General features: G+C 46.6%; 1 pseudogene; it reads right to left on the reverse strand.

The window, feature by feature from the left end:
- Nucleotides 1–352: 352 nt before the first annotated feature.
- LOC118420560 lies at nt 353–3,190 on the reverse strand (annotated as a pseudogene).
- Between the last annotated feature and the right edge of the window lie 11,900 nt (nt 3,191–15,090).

Below are 15,090 nucleotides of genomic sequence, written 5' to 3' on the forward strand. Positions count from 1 at the left end.
CAGCTCCTGCTCCAGCGCTGCTTTCTTTTTCCCGTAATCCGTTCGTGTGGCTATGGCCTGTACCTCGTCCAACCGCTCCTTTATCTTCCGTTCGTCTATGTCGAGTGTTTTCTGCGGAGGTTGGAAAAACCTTCGCTTGTACGCACACATCTGGCATTGTCGGAAATTTTCGTCGTTCGGATGGTGGCACGCTGGGCATGCTACAGACGGTGTCCATTGCCTGGCCACTGTTGGTAGAGGCTGTACAACAAAGGGGGGAGCGACAAAACGGAGATAGTTAGCCTCTGTGTGTTTGGAGTGACTGTCGTATGTTTAGTGACGTTGTCCTTGCGCGTGCGGGGGTTAAGGTAGGGCCGACTTGCTACGCGGTTTCCATCCTAAATGCCCACAGTTCGTGTTTGAAGACCTTTCCGGTCTGAAAACCTGCCTTAGTGGGGAAGAGAAGGGCAGATGTCGATCCTGCTTCTGCAAGTTTGACACTTGTCGATGCCGCTTTCGAGAGAGTCGGCCACCAGACAGGGATCGGGTACAGTTTGGGGACGACCACGGTAACTCTGGCTCTGTGCTGTAGCAGGAAAGTGACAACTGCACTAATCATGTTTATCGGCGGGAATACGTAAGCGTTTTCCTTTTTCCCTTCTGGCGATGTTGACGGGTCGAAGCAGAACATATCTACACCCGCTGAATCTGGCGTTGCGTAGGGCGTATAATGCCTTAGAGTGGTGCCATGGCGGTCCCTTTGCGTGTTGGAGTCTAGGGCCATAAGGTCAACTGTATGGCCTGTCTTGCCGCCGAATTCCGCTTGGAGTCGCTTCCATAGGTGGGGCGCTAACATACAATCCGTCTTTGACAACTGTCTCGACGGGTAGTCGGCTCGATTGTCCCGTGTGCTAATGTGTGTCATCGATAGGGAGACGTTCAACTAGATCGTTGTCTCGAATATGTGTCTGATCTCTTCGTTGAGAGTCAGCGCTCGCGCCCCTTCCCCCTGCCATGCGTCCACTACAGCTTTGTTGTCTACCTTCATTAACACTCGTGTGTTTCTCACCCTGTCTTTCGCTGCCCGCAAAGTGAATGCGACCGCCATGGCTTCTTTACAGTTAATGTGCTTCTCATAATCTTGCTGCCGGAAATAGTCTCCCAGGCTGATGTCGGCCTGTGGAGTGTGCAGCACGGCCCCCCATCTGTAACCCGAGGCGTCTGAGGAGATGGTGATTGATGAGTGTTTCTCGTCGCGCCATGGCACAGGTTTCATATCGCTGTCCACGAAACGCCAGTGCTCGATTTCCGCTCGCGCGCCAGCGGATAGTTTCGTGTGCGACCTGCCGTCTGTTGTCATCTGGCTGATCAGTCTGTTGCACTGACGTGTGTAGATTCTGGCCCCCGGGACTACTAGAGACATCGAAACGCATTTGCCAACAAACTTTTGTAGGGTTTGAATGGAAACCGATCCAGCCGCCAGGATTTCCTCCCTGAGGCATGTGAACTTGACCTTCTTGTCTTGGGGGAAGAAAAAAGTCGCCTCTAGTGTGTTGATTCCTGAGCCTAAGTGTACCAAAATTTGTACGGGGACAATAATGCACTTCTCTAAGCTGAGGAAATACCCTGCTCTGGTTAGTAGATTGCATAAAATGTAGCTTGCTTTCTGAGCCTGGGCATACGGGATGAGGGCTAGGGGTGGGCGGGGTGGCAGGGAGGCTTCGCCGTTTAGCCTATCATCAATATACAACATTGTAGGAACTCCCAGGTGTCTCGCATATGATGATATGAGCGTTCCCGTGGTGTTATAAATATATCCACTGGCTTTGTAACCAAACGGCAATGTGCAATAAACGTAATATTGGCCATCAAACTCAAAACCAAAATATGTCCAGCTGTCCTCTGACAGGCTGATATGGGAATACCCACTTTTCTCGTCCGTATGTGTCATGTAGCCGCCCTTTCGGAGCATTCTAGGAGCTTCGGTAATTGGGTCTAGGCTAAAAGGACAGTCTTTGGTCCATAGGTTCAAGAAACGCCCGTCCCAACACATTCGTGGCTTTGACGGCTCTACTGTGAGCGGTAGCACCAGGTGGGGTGGTGTGCATAAACCTACTTTGCCCCAAAGCTTGATAGAGCCGTCCTCGAGCCTGGAACGAATCTGTGATGTTAGGAAGTCATGGTGCCTAGCGCAGTTGCTCGCGTTGGGGAATATGGCTGCTGGGGGGGTGGGAGAGTTGTAGGACTTCCCCTTAAAATCTTTGTTGAAGGGCTGGAAGAAGTCGTAGACACTGACTTTGTTTTCTATCCAATTGAGGACTTCTGGGCCTTTGTCTGAAAAGCTAGCTAAGTGCGACCACATTGCTTTGTTATGGTGGAGAGAGCCAGCGACGAACTTCTTAGGGTTCCTGAAGGGCAGAGATGTCGGGTCAGCGTGAACATGACTGGCTGCAACTTCCTCCGCAGGGGTGGGTTCAGCCGGAAGTGGATCAGGCCAGGGCTCTCCTTGCCATGTCACCCACGTGACGTCGCGTTCGCACCGGGCTTGAATGCTGGGCGGGTCGAAAGGGGCGGGGCTGACCGGTGGGTCTTCCCGTCGGATCAGTGTGTTGCTCTGAGGGGGAAAACACCACGGGAAAAGACAAATGAGGTCCTATCCCACCCAGCTCTTATGTATTCAGTAAAGTCGTTTTAGTGTTTACTCAGTGTCCCTTATCTATTTTCCTTCTTCTATCTCCATATTTCAAGGTGCTATCCCCCCGTTGCTTTTGCAAACTCATTCCGCCCAGAGAAGGCGGAAAAATAAAGGAGGCACGTCTCCGTCACTACTTGATAACCTGTGTGTTTATGCCCCAACTCCCCGGGGTGGTCCCTGCCAGGCATTACTGTTTTGCCCCTCTATGTCAGCGATTTATAGGAAAGCATGTGTCCGTGGCACATGTTGGGGTCATCAATCTCATAACGCTGGTGTGTGCGCCTGTCTGACGGGGATGCGAGGAGATCTGGTCAGATGTGGTATCGATTCTGCTTTGAATGCCCTACCCGGGCCCCGACTTCCTGGCGTTAAAACGCCAGTTAGCGAAAGATTTAATTGAACAACAAACACAGGGTATGCATAACGGTGAAGCAAAGTTTAATGCGTACACTTTGAATGGCCAACATTCTCTGGTTATGAGATCAATACAACATGAGCGGAAAACTCGACTGCCTCTGGTATACCGGTAATGGTACTATGGGGGTCTGGCAACGTAAGTGCTACTTAGATGTTAAATGTCCAACTGAAGAGTTCAACCTGTGCTTCCAGTACTGTGTCCCTAGGTTGTGGGATGAAAAACACGGTTCCAGTGTCCGCGCCTGTCTGTCACGAGGCGGGTTTCAGTTCAAATGAATTCCACACCAATTACCTTTCCGTTACAGTCAAAGTGCCACTGTAATGTGTAATTCGTTTTTGTTTTTATTTAACATAACTTGTGAAAATATAAACGTGTTTTACGAAAAACTCTAAGCATGCATGTGGAAAACGATGACTACAGATACTACCTCATTGTGGGCTACACGACTATTAATACTACTACGTCATCGGGATAGCCTAGGGGTGCCTAGGGGGCTGGTCGCAGTCAACGGCGATGTGCCCCCGCCGATTGCAGTTGTAACACCGTCGGTCACTCCGGCCGCTGGGTCCGCGGTTTGGCGGGAAAAAACCGCCCCTGTTGGGCCTGCCGCCCCACGAGGTATGGGATGGCTTGGGCGGGTATGGAGGAGGGGCCCAGGTGGGTGGCGGGGGGTCCCAGGTGGGTGGCGCCATCTTCGGGGCTTGCCTGGTGGCATTCTGACGTGCCCTGAGGGATGCCTTCGCCTTTTCTTTCTCTCCTGCTAGCCGCCTCTCCTCCTTCGTCTGGACCAATTTCCAGACTTCCTCGCCGATACCCTCGCTTGTTGTATGCTCCATGAACGTTGCCCATGCGGTGTTCCAGCTCAACAGCCTCTTGTGCTTTACCCGCGTGCCCGCCTCGATCAGGCCGGTCAGGGCGCTGCCCATCTTCATGGGGTACAGGTGGATGTTCGGATCCAAGCATACTTTTCGCAACTTCCCCAACTTTACTCGCACTGCATCATCCTGAGGTACAATATCGAGGAAAAAAGGGGGGAAAAACTATCAACACATGCCGGACTTATTTTCGTATGGAACTAATTAGTCGTGTACGTGCAGGGTGTCGTCAGCATGACGGGCCCATTCGTCACGTCGACCGCTTCAAGAGTGGTGTACCACATTCCAATCTAAATTTATGTAACCGATCGGATTTGAGGCTGCGGGGAAAAAAGGGGCCCTTTGTCTGGAGCGTCTGGAAAAAATTGTTCCGAAAGGGGGAAAAAACAGGGCTGCCCGGCTGAGCCCGGGAGCTGGCACATATCAAAATTTTGGCGGGAGAAAACTCGTCCCTTCCTGATTTCGTACTCAGAGCGATACGGAAACCAGCAAGAGGCAGAGGGGGGGAAATAGAAGGGGAGGGGGGCACAAACTGGAGTGTGCTGTGGAAAACCCGGCCTGAGTGGCCAGTGTGGGGCTCTCTGAATCCAGAAAAAACCTTCAACAGGGGGTGAGGGGGTTGGTGTGTTTCGTTTTTATCGTTCGTGTTACCGATTTACCACAGCCTCAAATCAATCTTAAACTAGCGCCACTGGCAAAGCGATGTGTTCAGCCCGCACCAGGCTACATCAACGAGGTGTCAAATACACCTGCGGGTACTTCCCGGACCAGGTAACCTTTCTCCTCACATTACGTCAGCACCTGACTAAGATATACCCTGCGGGTACTTCCCGGACCAGGCAACGTTCTCCTCATATCACACACGGCCAAATACTCCTGCGGGTACTTCCCGGGCCAGGGACTTCTTTTCCCGTCACATTAGCGCATGATCAAACTACCCCTGCGGGTACTTCCCGGACCAGGTAACTCTTTCCTCACATTGCGGTGGCACATGACAAAAATACCCTGCGGGTACTTCCCGGACCAGGTAACTCTTTCCTCACATTGCGTTCGCACATGACTAAAATACCCTGCGGGTACTTCCCGGACCAGGTAACTCTTTCCTCACATTGCGTTAGCACATGACTAAAATACCCTGCGGGTACTTCCCGGACCAGGTAACTCTCTCCTCACCTTGTGTTAGCACATGACTAAAATACCCTGCGGGTACTTCCCGGACCAGGTAACTCTTTCCTCACATTGCGTTGGCACATGACAAAAATACCCTGCGGGTACTTCCCGGACCAGGTAACTCTTTCCTCACATTGCGGTGGCACATGACAAAAATACCCTGCGGGTACTTCCCGGACCAGGTAACTCTTTCCTCACATTGCGTTGGCACATGACAAAAATACCCTGCGGGTACTTCCCGGACCAGGTAACTCTTTCCTCACATTGCGTTGGCACATGACAAAAATACCCTGCGGGTACTTCCCGGACCAGGTAACTCTTTCCTCACATTGCGTTAGCACATGACTAAAATACCCTGCGGGTACTTCCCGGACCAGGTAACTCTTTCCTCACATTGCGTTGGCACATGACAAAAATACCCTGCGGGTACTTCCCGGACCAGGTAACTCTTTCCTCACATTGCGTTAGCACGTGACTAAAATACCCTGCGGGTACTTCCCGGACCAGGTAACTCGTTCCTCACATTTTGTTCGCACATGACTAAAATACCCTGCGGGTACTTCCCGGACCAGGTAACTCTCTCCTCACCTTGTGTTAGCACATGACTAAAATACCCTGCGGGTACTTCCCGGACCAGGCCAACTTTCTCTCACATTACGTCAGCACACGAACAAGATGCTCCTGCTGACCACGTGTAAGCCGACGGTAAAGAAAAAACTTCTCTGGCTTGGGCGACCTAAAGCAACTAGTGAAGCCGCTCTTGCTCGAGCGGATGAGCGGATTAAGGGAAAAAACGACAACTCAAACTGACCTCCAACTTTTCCCCGTCGGAACTGTCTGAGGCAGATGAGTCCGCCTTCCGCCGTTTCCTCTTCGATGGGGGTTTGCTGGACGATGGCCCTGGCAGGTCATCGCTCGAGCCGCCTGGCGGTGGTGGGTGTTTGGCCTGGTTGTCACGGGCGGTCACGGCCGTCTTGTCCGCCAGGAGCTGCAAGGAGGCCTGCGCAGCCTCCTTGGCCGCTTTACCCGAGCTTACTTCCTGCCCATCCGGGAAGCCGTTCGCCTCTAGGATGGCGAAATGGGCAAGGCGGTTGATGGATTCACGGTCGCCCGGGTCTCGCCCCGCCATCCGGAGCAGGACCTCCGGCGCCTCCCCGGTGAGGGCACCGATCCTGTCAAAAATCTGCCGTGGCTCGAGTTGGGAAAGCGGGACGTCCGCGTCGAAGCGGGCTAGCCGGTCATCTGCTGGTGTCGCCTCGTCGGCGTCGCCGGTTTTGAGTACGAAAGGAACGATACTGCGTCCGACCAAAGTGGCCTCTGGGCGCAGGACGGGAGCGGCCATGGTAGTGCGTCTTACTAGGTTGACGACAACCGACGGACTGACAGGTCGGTATCACCTCGCCCCTGATTACGCGCAAAGGAAGATGGGATAGCCACGCGGCGGGCGGGATGGTGACCGGAGAAAGAGCGGGCCCGAGCAGAGAGTCCATACAGAGAGAGACACAGGAGGAAGGTCGGTGGGCTCGCATAATATCATTGGCGCACCGTGCACACCGGCCTAGTTCTGTTGTTACTTACTTTGCTAAATGATATGTTGTATTACTTTTAGATTCTGTTATTTTGTAGGCGACCTAGTTAGATTTGTGACATTGACTCAGATGAACGATCGGGAGTTTGTGATCATGAGCGGCCAGGAGTTTACTGGGGTCCAACGTTTCCCGACCAAATCTGGGTCAGGAGGGAGTAGAGAGAATTTTATGTGTTTTCAGTCTGAGTTATGGATTAGAGTAGAGTAGCTTTAGCTAGGTTATTTTCTATATAAGAATGGGACAGCAAAGCAAGTATTTTGTGACAAACCTTCGGCCACGCGCTGGGCGGCGAGCATTGTGTGGACGTGGCGGAAGTCAGTGGGGGGCGTCACCAGCCGGGTCTGTTTAGATGTTAGAGACAGATCACTGTGCGAAAGGGTGTGATTTCCGGACAAAGTCGGAGTTGACATATTTTTGGACATGCTAAATATTCGGACTGCGTCCGGGCACGATGTTCAATATTTCCCATATCTGGAAATATCATGAGTCAGGAATTGTCTTGTTATGTATCCGGACAAATAAGACTTTCCTGTTTTTCAAGATACGCGCCATTGACGTTTCTTGCCTCCGAATACGTGATATGTTCTACATTCTTTGCATATCCAAGGTCCATATATTTCGTTAAGGAATACCCGGACAAATTAGGAGTTTGCACGAAACATGATGTGCATTTTTTCTGGGCCATTGTCAGATGACATTTTCATATTCATTATGTCTCAGAATGTCATGATTCATGAAATGTTTTGGCACATGCCCGGACGGATAGAATTTCCCGTTCTTCCGAATACGTGCCAGCGACGTTTCATGTTTTCGAACTCATACTATTTATATTTCAGCCATACATAGTATGGTGAAATATATTGTATTCGTAATGTTTCTTTCTTTCTTTCTTTCTTTCTCCTGTCAAATCTTCAAAGTGATTCATCTCCGCCGTTCCTGGACCGAATGACCTGAAATTTGGCACAGGGGTAGAATGGGCCAATACCTTGATGCTTTTTTCTCAGTTTTTTCATATCTGCCTCTAAAATGATTTTATTGAGATTTTTTGGTCAATTTTAGACCAAAACTGTATATTTTGGCCCCTGTACCCTGGTATTACAACCAAATGAGCTGAAATTTGACAGAGATGTGCCTTGATAATGCCCCCATATAAATTCGATAACACTTTTGGTGTACAGTACAACAAAATGCTTATTTTTGCGATTTTTTGACCAATTTTTGACCAAAAAGGACACTTTTGGCCCCTGTACCCTTGTATTACAACCAAATGAGCTGAAATTTGACAGAGATGTGCCTTGATAATGCCCCCATATCAATTCAATAACACTTTTGGTGTATAGTACAACAAAATGCTTATTTTTGCGATTTTTTGACCAATTTTTGACCAAAAAAGGACACTTTTGGCTCCTGTACCTTGGTATTGCAACCGAATGAGCTGAAATTTGACACAGATGTGCCTTGATAATCCCTTCATATAAATTCAATAACACTTTTGGTGTACAGTGCAACAAAATGCTTTTTTTGCGATTTTTGGCCAATTTTTGACCAAAAAAAGGACACTTTTGGCTCCTGTACCCTGATATTATAATTAAATGACCTGAAATTTGGTATAGATAGGCATTAGATACTTGGTAACAATATTCAAGTAAAATTGTTGACATAAACAACTTTAAAATGATTAATTTTGGCACTTTTCTGAGGGGAAATTCGTTTTCTTTTGGCCTCCTGACGTGACCTTCCGTGACCCCGTACAGAGCCACACCTGTGCGCGTCAGCCGGAGAGTTAATTGAATCAAAGACCTAGCCAATCAGCGAAGAGGAGGCCAAAGGCTAATTAATATTCATAAGCGGGGCCTCATGATCCCGTATATAGCAGTGTTCCCGCCAGGGGGAGCGAAGCCCGCCTAAGGCTCTCGCATTTTAGACTATTCAGAAGGCTTTATATTCTATCAGTTCTTAGGGGCATATCTATGATAATCGCAGCAGTCACTTAACTTCTCTTCAGGAGTTTAGCGTAACACTATTTCAGGTGGACCCAGGACCCAGGTGGGCGAAGCCCCCCCCGGAAGCTCTTGCATTTTAGACTATTGAGAAGGCTTCTTTTATCAGTTTTTTTAGGGCCATATCTACGATAATCGTAGCAGTCACTTACTTCTCTTCAGCAGTTTGACTTTAAAATATTTCGGGTCAAAGCTTCAAAGACAACTAAAACCTCATAAACAACAAACTTTACTTAGCTCAACAGTATACAAAAATATTGTACGGGTTGCCATCCTTAGTTGAAGCGCTTATTTATAGCGCTAGTATCTTCGCTGCGCCGTTAGCCGCCGTGCGTGCGACTTTTGTTGACGGTCTGATATCCCTACATCGACGCCTCGCTGATATTCTCACGGACATGTTTCAAGAAAAATACCCAGCAAAAAACGCTGTTCTGCGTCAAATTCTATTCTATAAAACATGTGGGACTAAGTGTTACAGTCTAAATATTTTGTAGAAGCACCGCTGTAGGAAAGAAGTCCAAGCAATGTAAAACATCACGTAGCATGAAGTTCGCTGTCAACTGGCACACAACACATGACTGTTTGAGTCTAATCAACAGCCGTGTTTGATTGATAGCCGGCGGTCCTTTGATGAAGTCGGCGAAAGGTGCGTTAGTTAGAAAATCTGCGTTTAGTTTTGATACGTAATTATAAGTTAGACAGTGGCGAGAATGATTATTTTCTCATCAATATTTCTCTTCAGAATTATTTGAACTTAATTGTACACCTAAACAATTGGCTTACCTGTGCAATGTTTATATGATTAATGATCAGTGTACTGAAATCATGTGTAACGTATGGCTCCTAGTCAATAGATCAGCATTTTCTCTATATTGACCACCTGTCTATAGTGGCCACATTTCCTAGTGCTGTTGTTGTTTGACATAAACTTTGAACATTTAAATTGTATGTAACTTTAAACTGCCAGAGTTTCAGCCCAATAAAACACTCTCAGCGCCAGGGTATGAACAGACTGACCAGACAGACGAAAATAAATCCTCGAACAAGGTTCAATCGTATCTTCCGGGTCTGGCAGGAAGTTGTTAAACTAAAATAAGAATAGGCTCGATGGCTGATTGCATACAAAGTAAAACAGTTTAACAGTTTTACAGCTTGAAGAAAACAAACACTCCTACAGTACCTGCACCTGCTTCATAATTATTAAATCGTATGTCCTACTTGAATAAAAAAAGTTCACTGCAATAATAAATGTACCCACATCACAAGGAGCTTATACTTTTTTAAACTTACACCTAGTTATCGTACTGAAAATTGTTAATGACATTACATGAAGTCATTCCACAATTTTCAGTCATGATGAAAATTTTCTGAATGGAAGGTGTGATTATTGTCATTTTCTGAAAAATAGAAGCAAGCTCTGTTTTTACCTGGAATCAATTCACAATACCAGTCCACTTTGGGGGATAATGTACTGTTAAGAGGATGTTCCATTTTTGCGCAGGGGTGATTTGGAACAGTCCAATGTTGCGTGGGAAGGGGTATGGCTGAAATATGCTGTATTTGCTCTTAAGCAAATGTCGGCCTTTCTAGTTTCTTTTCCTTCCATTTACGAGACATATCCGCGACAGATATTCCATGGATTTTAGGACAGATTTGGAGTTAGCATATTCTGACCGTTACTGATAAAGGTATTCTATACGTGAATTGTGAATCGGTGATTGTTTTATTGCGCATCTGAACAAATAAGACTGCAATTTTTTGCCGAAATTTTCGCTCCTTCCAAATTCATATTCCGTTCCATTTACGACAGATGTCCAAAACAGAAACATTCCAGAGATCAGTTTTCGGACCACTTGATGGTTAACAAATTACTTTTCTTGTCATACATGAATCTGAGATTGCTTTGTTGGGTATCCTAAAAAGGTTTCCTATCTTTTGTTTTTGTTTCTGTATATGTGTTTTTATTTTACAACGAGTATGCCCGATGTCGATGTATGTTTACTCTTTAATTTTCTGGTAATTGAAGCTTATTAACTACCATATACATGTGCAAATATTATTACTAACATCGACATTCACAATCAAATGACAAAGAAAACAATTTTTGCGATGTTAACAATTATGAGTCAAGTATTATTGTTACTTTGCATATCCGGACAATATCAAGAACAACATTCACTCAAAACACTCCATCCCAGCGGTGCAGTTTGGGATAGGTCCATATCCGGATAATATCTTGAACAAAGTTCAGTCAAAACACTCCACCCCAGCGGTGCAGTTTGGGATAGGTCCATATCCGGATAATATCTTGAACAAAGTTCAGTCAAAACACTCCACCCCAGCGGTGCAGTTTGGGATAGGTCCATATCCGGACAATATCTTGAACAAAGTTCAGTCAAAACACTCCACCCCAGCGGTGCAGTTTGGGATAGGTCCATATCCGGACAATATCTTGAACAAAGTTCAGTCAAAACACTCCACCCCAGCGGTGCAGTTTGGGATATGTCCATATCCGGACAATATCTTGAACAAAGTTCAGTCAAAACACTCCACACCAGCGGTGCAGTTTGGTATAGGTCCATATCCGGACAATATCATGACAAAAAGTCACTCATGATATTGAATATCAGCGTTGCTATGTGGGAATGGTCCATATCCGGACAATATCACGAGGCACTCGTAAAGCGGTTATGCAAGCTGTGCAAAGTGCCGAGCAGACCAGTGCGTTGGCATGTCAACGGTGCGCCAGGCACAGGGGACGTCGCTGCAGATAACAGCCTACACCGCGCCACAGCGTTTGCTGCTGTGTACAACTTTGAAACTGGTAAGTACATGATGCATTTATTCACAAAAATAATGCACAATGCCATGTGATTCTGTGAAACAGGCATGATGGATGACACTAACTTGCTTGGAACCATCTGGAGGAGTCCTTAGGTAACAAGACCATATTAGGAAGTCACATGACTTGACTAGACCAATAGTAGACCAGCTGGTGACAGCAGTTAGGTTTGAAACTAGATTTGAACATCAGTTGTCGCCGCCGCTAGCCGCTACCGGACCAAGAACTTGAAGAAGTGAGTAGTGTAGCTCTCTAGTACATAGATTGTATATACATAGCAGTTACCGTTCTTAGTTCCGTATATGTCTGTCAGCAATGTCTGTTATCCCTTCCTAGTGTTTTGTGTATTTAATAATTAGTAGTGTGATCTTTTTGTAAAGATTGTTGTATGATAGATCACTTCTCTTTCAGTTGGAACCCCCGCGTGTCATCCCCGGCTTGTTTACAAATTGCCCGTTCCATAGTTAGTTAAATTCTCATATTATTTTGTGCTGTAAGTGCCGTAACGGTTGCTTCTAAACTTTTCTGTCCTATTGTTTTGGCTGGCTAAATCTTTATAGAACCAAGGAGGAACTGTAATCTCCTTACTACTGGGACCAATGTGATTGTGTGCATATTCAAATTCCATTCGTTCTTTGGGGTCCTTATCTGTGCCATCTGTGTGGCCCTCGCCCTTTGATGATAGCCGACTCCAGATTCTTGCCTTTGTCCCCCGTCTTGTCCTGCTGTGATTGTTATGGCCGTGTTGTTTGAATAATTTTACATGTGCCGTTCATGGGTTCGGGGCAGTTACAAGCCGTTCTTTTCCATCCCAGCCGCTGAGCCTCTGTTTCCCAATCGCCTGTCCTGCCATGCCGACGACCGAGGCCTACCTCCTGGTAACACTTACGACAGTCTGTGTCCGGTGCCGTTGCATCCTGCCAGAATTGTTTCTACTCTGAAGACGGACAGTGCCGGAGCGGGCTGTCCTCGAGACGTGCCGTCGATATTGCGGGGTCTTGCCAGAGCATCTTCCGTCGCCAATGATCGTCCACTACCACAAAGACCCAGAAGAGGGCTCCCCGGACGATGATTCCACAGTCAACACGATACGGACTTATAGAGGACTTGAAAATGGACTGTCGTACTGATTTCGCAATTACATTTTTATCCTACGAATATTGATTGTATGGTATATAGCGTTAGACTTGTGTCGGATACTGTACATTTGATATTATACATTTAAACTGATCAGTTTTGTTATGATGTTATTGACTTGGGCTTGATATTATTGGATCTGACAGTGATTGTCTGAACTGTTTAACTTTGGCTTCGTTCGAGCTTCACTTTTTGTGAAGACCAATGAGGTTGTAGTGAGCTAACTTCCTTCGTATGACTAAGAGACAAATGCATATTGATTTGCCCCTTGACGTTAACATGATCTGTTCCTCCACATAATGTATTTGTTGTGATACTTGTGTCATCTGATTTATACAGGAAAGTCTTTGAAAAGCTTTCACAAAATGTAGCCTTACCGAGTAAGCATTTTCGGGGTTAAAACGGACAGGAAACGTTAAATATTAGGTATTTAGCATGATTGTAAAGTTACTGGATATTCTGAAATAATGTGTTGTATTGTTCCTATGATGTTTCAGTATATCTTTAGTTTATGCAACCTTTCCGAGGCGTAATAGCCCCGAACGCGCTCAAAAAATATGAAATATTCAGAACGTGTTTTGTCTCCAAAGTGTCCGAGAACGTTCCATAATTTGGAATCCGGATATGAGACATGATAATACGGTCCCATTCTGGAATACGGAAATACTCAGCATATGCGACCATTCCGGGGCGTAAAAGTTCTGGACGTGATCAGAAAACATGAAATATTAGCCAATGTCTTTTGTCTCCAAAGAGTCCTAGAACGTTCCATTACTTTGAATCCGGATATACGACATGATCATATGGTTCCATTCTTGACTCCTGAAATTATCCGGATTTATACGAAACTAGTATTCGGAACGTGATTTGTATCCAAAGAGTCCGGAAACGTTCCATAACTGGAAATCCGGATATGAGACGTAATTATTTGGTTCCGTTCCGGACTCCTGAAATTATCCGGATTTATACGAAATATTCGGAACGTGATTTGTATCCAAAGAGTCCGAAAACGTTCCATTACTGGAAATCCGGATATGAGACGTAATTACTTGGTCCCTTTCCGGACTCCTGAAATTATCCGGATATATACGAAATATTCGGAACGTGTTTTGTCTCAAAAGAGTCCGAAAACGTTCCATTACTGGAAATCCGGATATGAGGCAGGAATTAAATGGTCCCGTTCCGGACTCCTGAAATTATCCGAAAACGCAGGGGAGTCATGTCAGATTTCGTCCGGATATTGTCCGGATATATCCAGAAACGGTCCCGATCCGGATGTATACAAACATAGAAACGTCCGGAAATGACACCCTTTCGCACAGTGATGATAGAATAGTTTTGATGGATAAAGATATATATGTGGGTTAGTGTACAGTTGAACTTAATTTAGAAAGCGGGTGGGTCTGATAGTAAGTGGGGGGAGGGGCTGAAGCTGTAGTGTGTCCAGGAAAGCCATACTTCGGCGGATTCTACCGGCTAGCGGGAAAATCCGGACACATGAAGGCCGGCAGCGGATAGGAGATATGGGTCTTTAATAATCCCCGGGGGTACGAATACAATAGTAACATGTAGTGCGTTTTGATTTCAATCTCGTATGTTTCCATGGAAGGTCAGATATGTCCGGCGTTTCTTGTAGTTGTCGTTAAGTCTGTATACGGTATGTTGTGTTTATGTATTGAGGAGACGTAGAGTGTCGTAGAGGAGAGAGCAGAGGAGATGAGTTGAGACGTAGTTGAGGTGTCGAGGTTAGGAGACCGGTGTGTGTGCGTCAGTGATTGCTTTGCGTGTGCTGTCCGACCCAACCTCTACAGGTGAGATTCTACAGTCAACTCGGCGGACAACGATGTCCCGAGGGCCCGACGTCGTATAGGAGTCGTCGTCGTGGGAGCATCCAGCCGGGAGGCCTCTGTGGACAAGACAAGCCTCTTCCCGACGGGCAGAGGGGTTCCTGTCGTTTCCCTGTGGTTCCGGGACACACCCGGAAGTGCGCAAGCCGGCCGCCGAGGAGGAAGTTGGCGCGGGACACCTGGCAACCATTGATGAACTTTTGTTGTTGTAAATTGTTATGTTTTTGTTGTTGTTTTGTGAATGTCGGACTGTCGCTGACCTGTTGTTGATATGTACGAGTATGTCGTTGTTCTTTTACCTTTTTTTTATTGTTATCACTTATCTAAATTTGTTGCATTGTAGAAGAATTGTTATGGAAAAAAAAGGGCGGTGATGATCTTCATGATAATATGTCCCGGTAATCAATAATTGATAACAGCTGTCAACAATGTGGAAATTGTTTTAAAAATGAGGGGTGAGGTGTCACGAGGTGATATCGTGATCACTCTGTGATCACCCCTGGTGTGGGGAGTGTCACCCGAGTAATTGGGAGCAGAT

The sequence above is a fragment of the Branchiostoma floridae genome, chromosome 8 (genome assembly GCF_000003815.2).
Source record: "Branchiostoma floridae strain S238N-H82 chromosome 8, Bfl_VNyyK, whole genome shotgun sequence".
Classification (NCBI taxonomy): Eukaryota; Metazoa; Chordata; class Leptocardii; order Amphioxiformes; family Branchiostomatidae; genus Branchiostoma; species Branchiostoma floridae.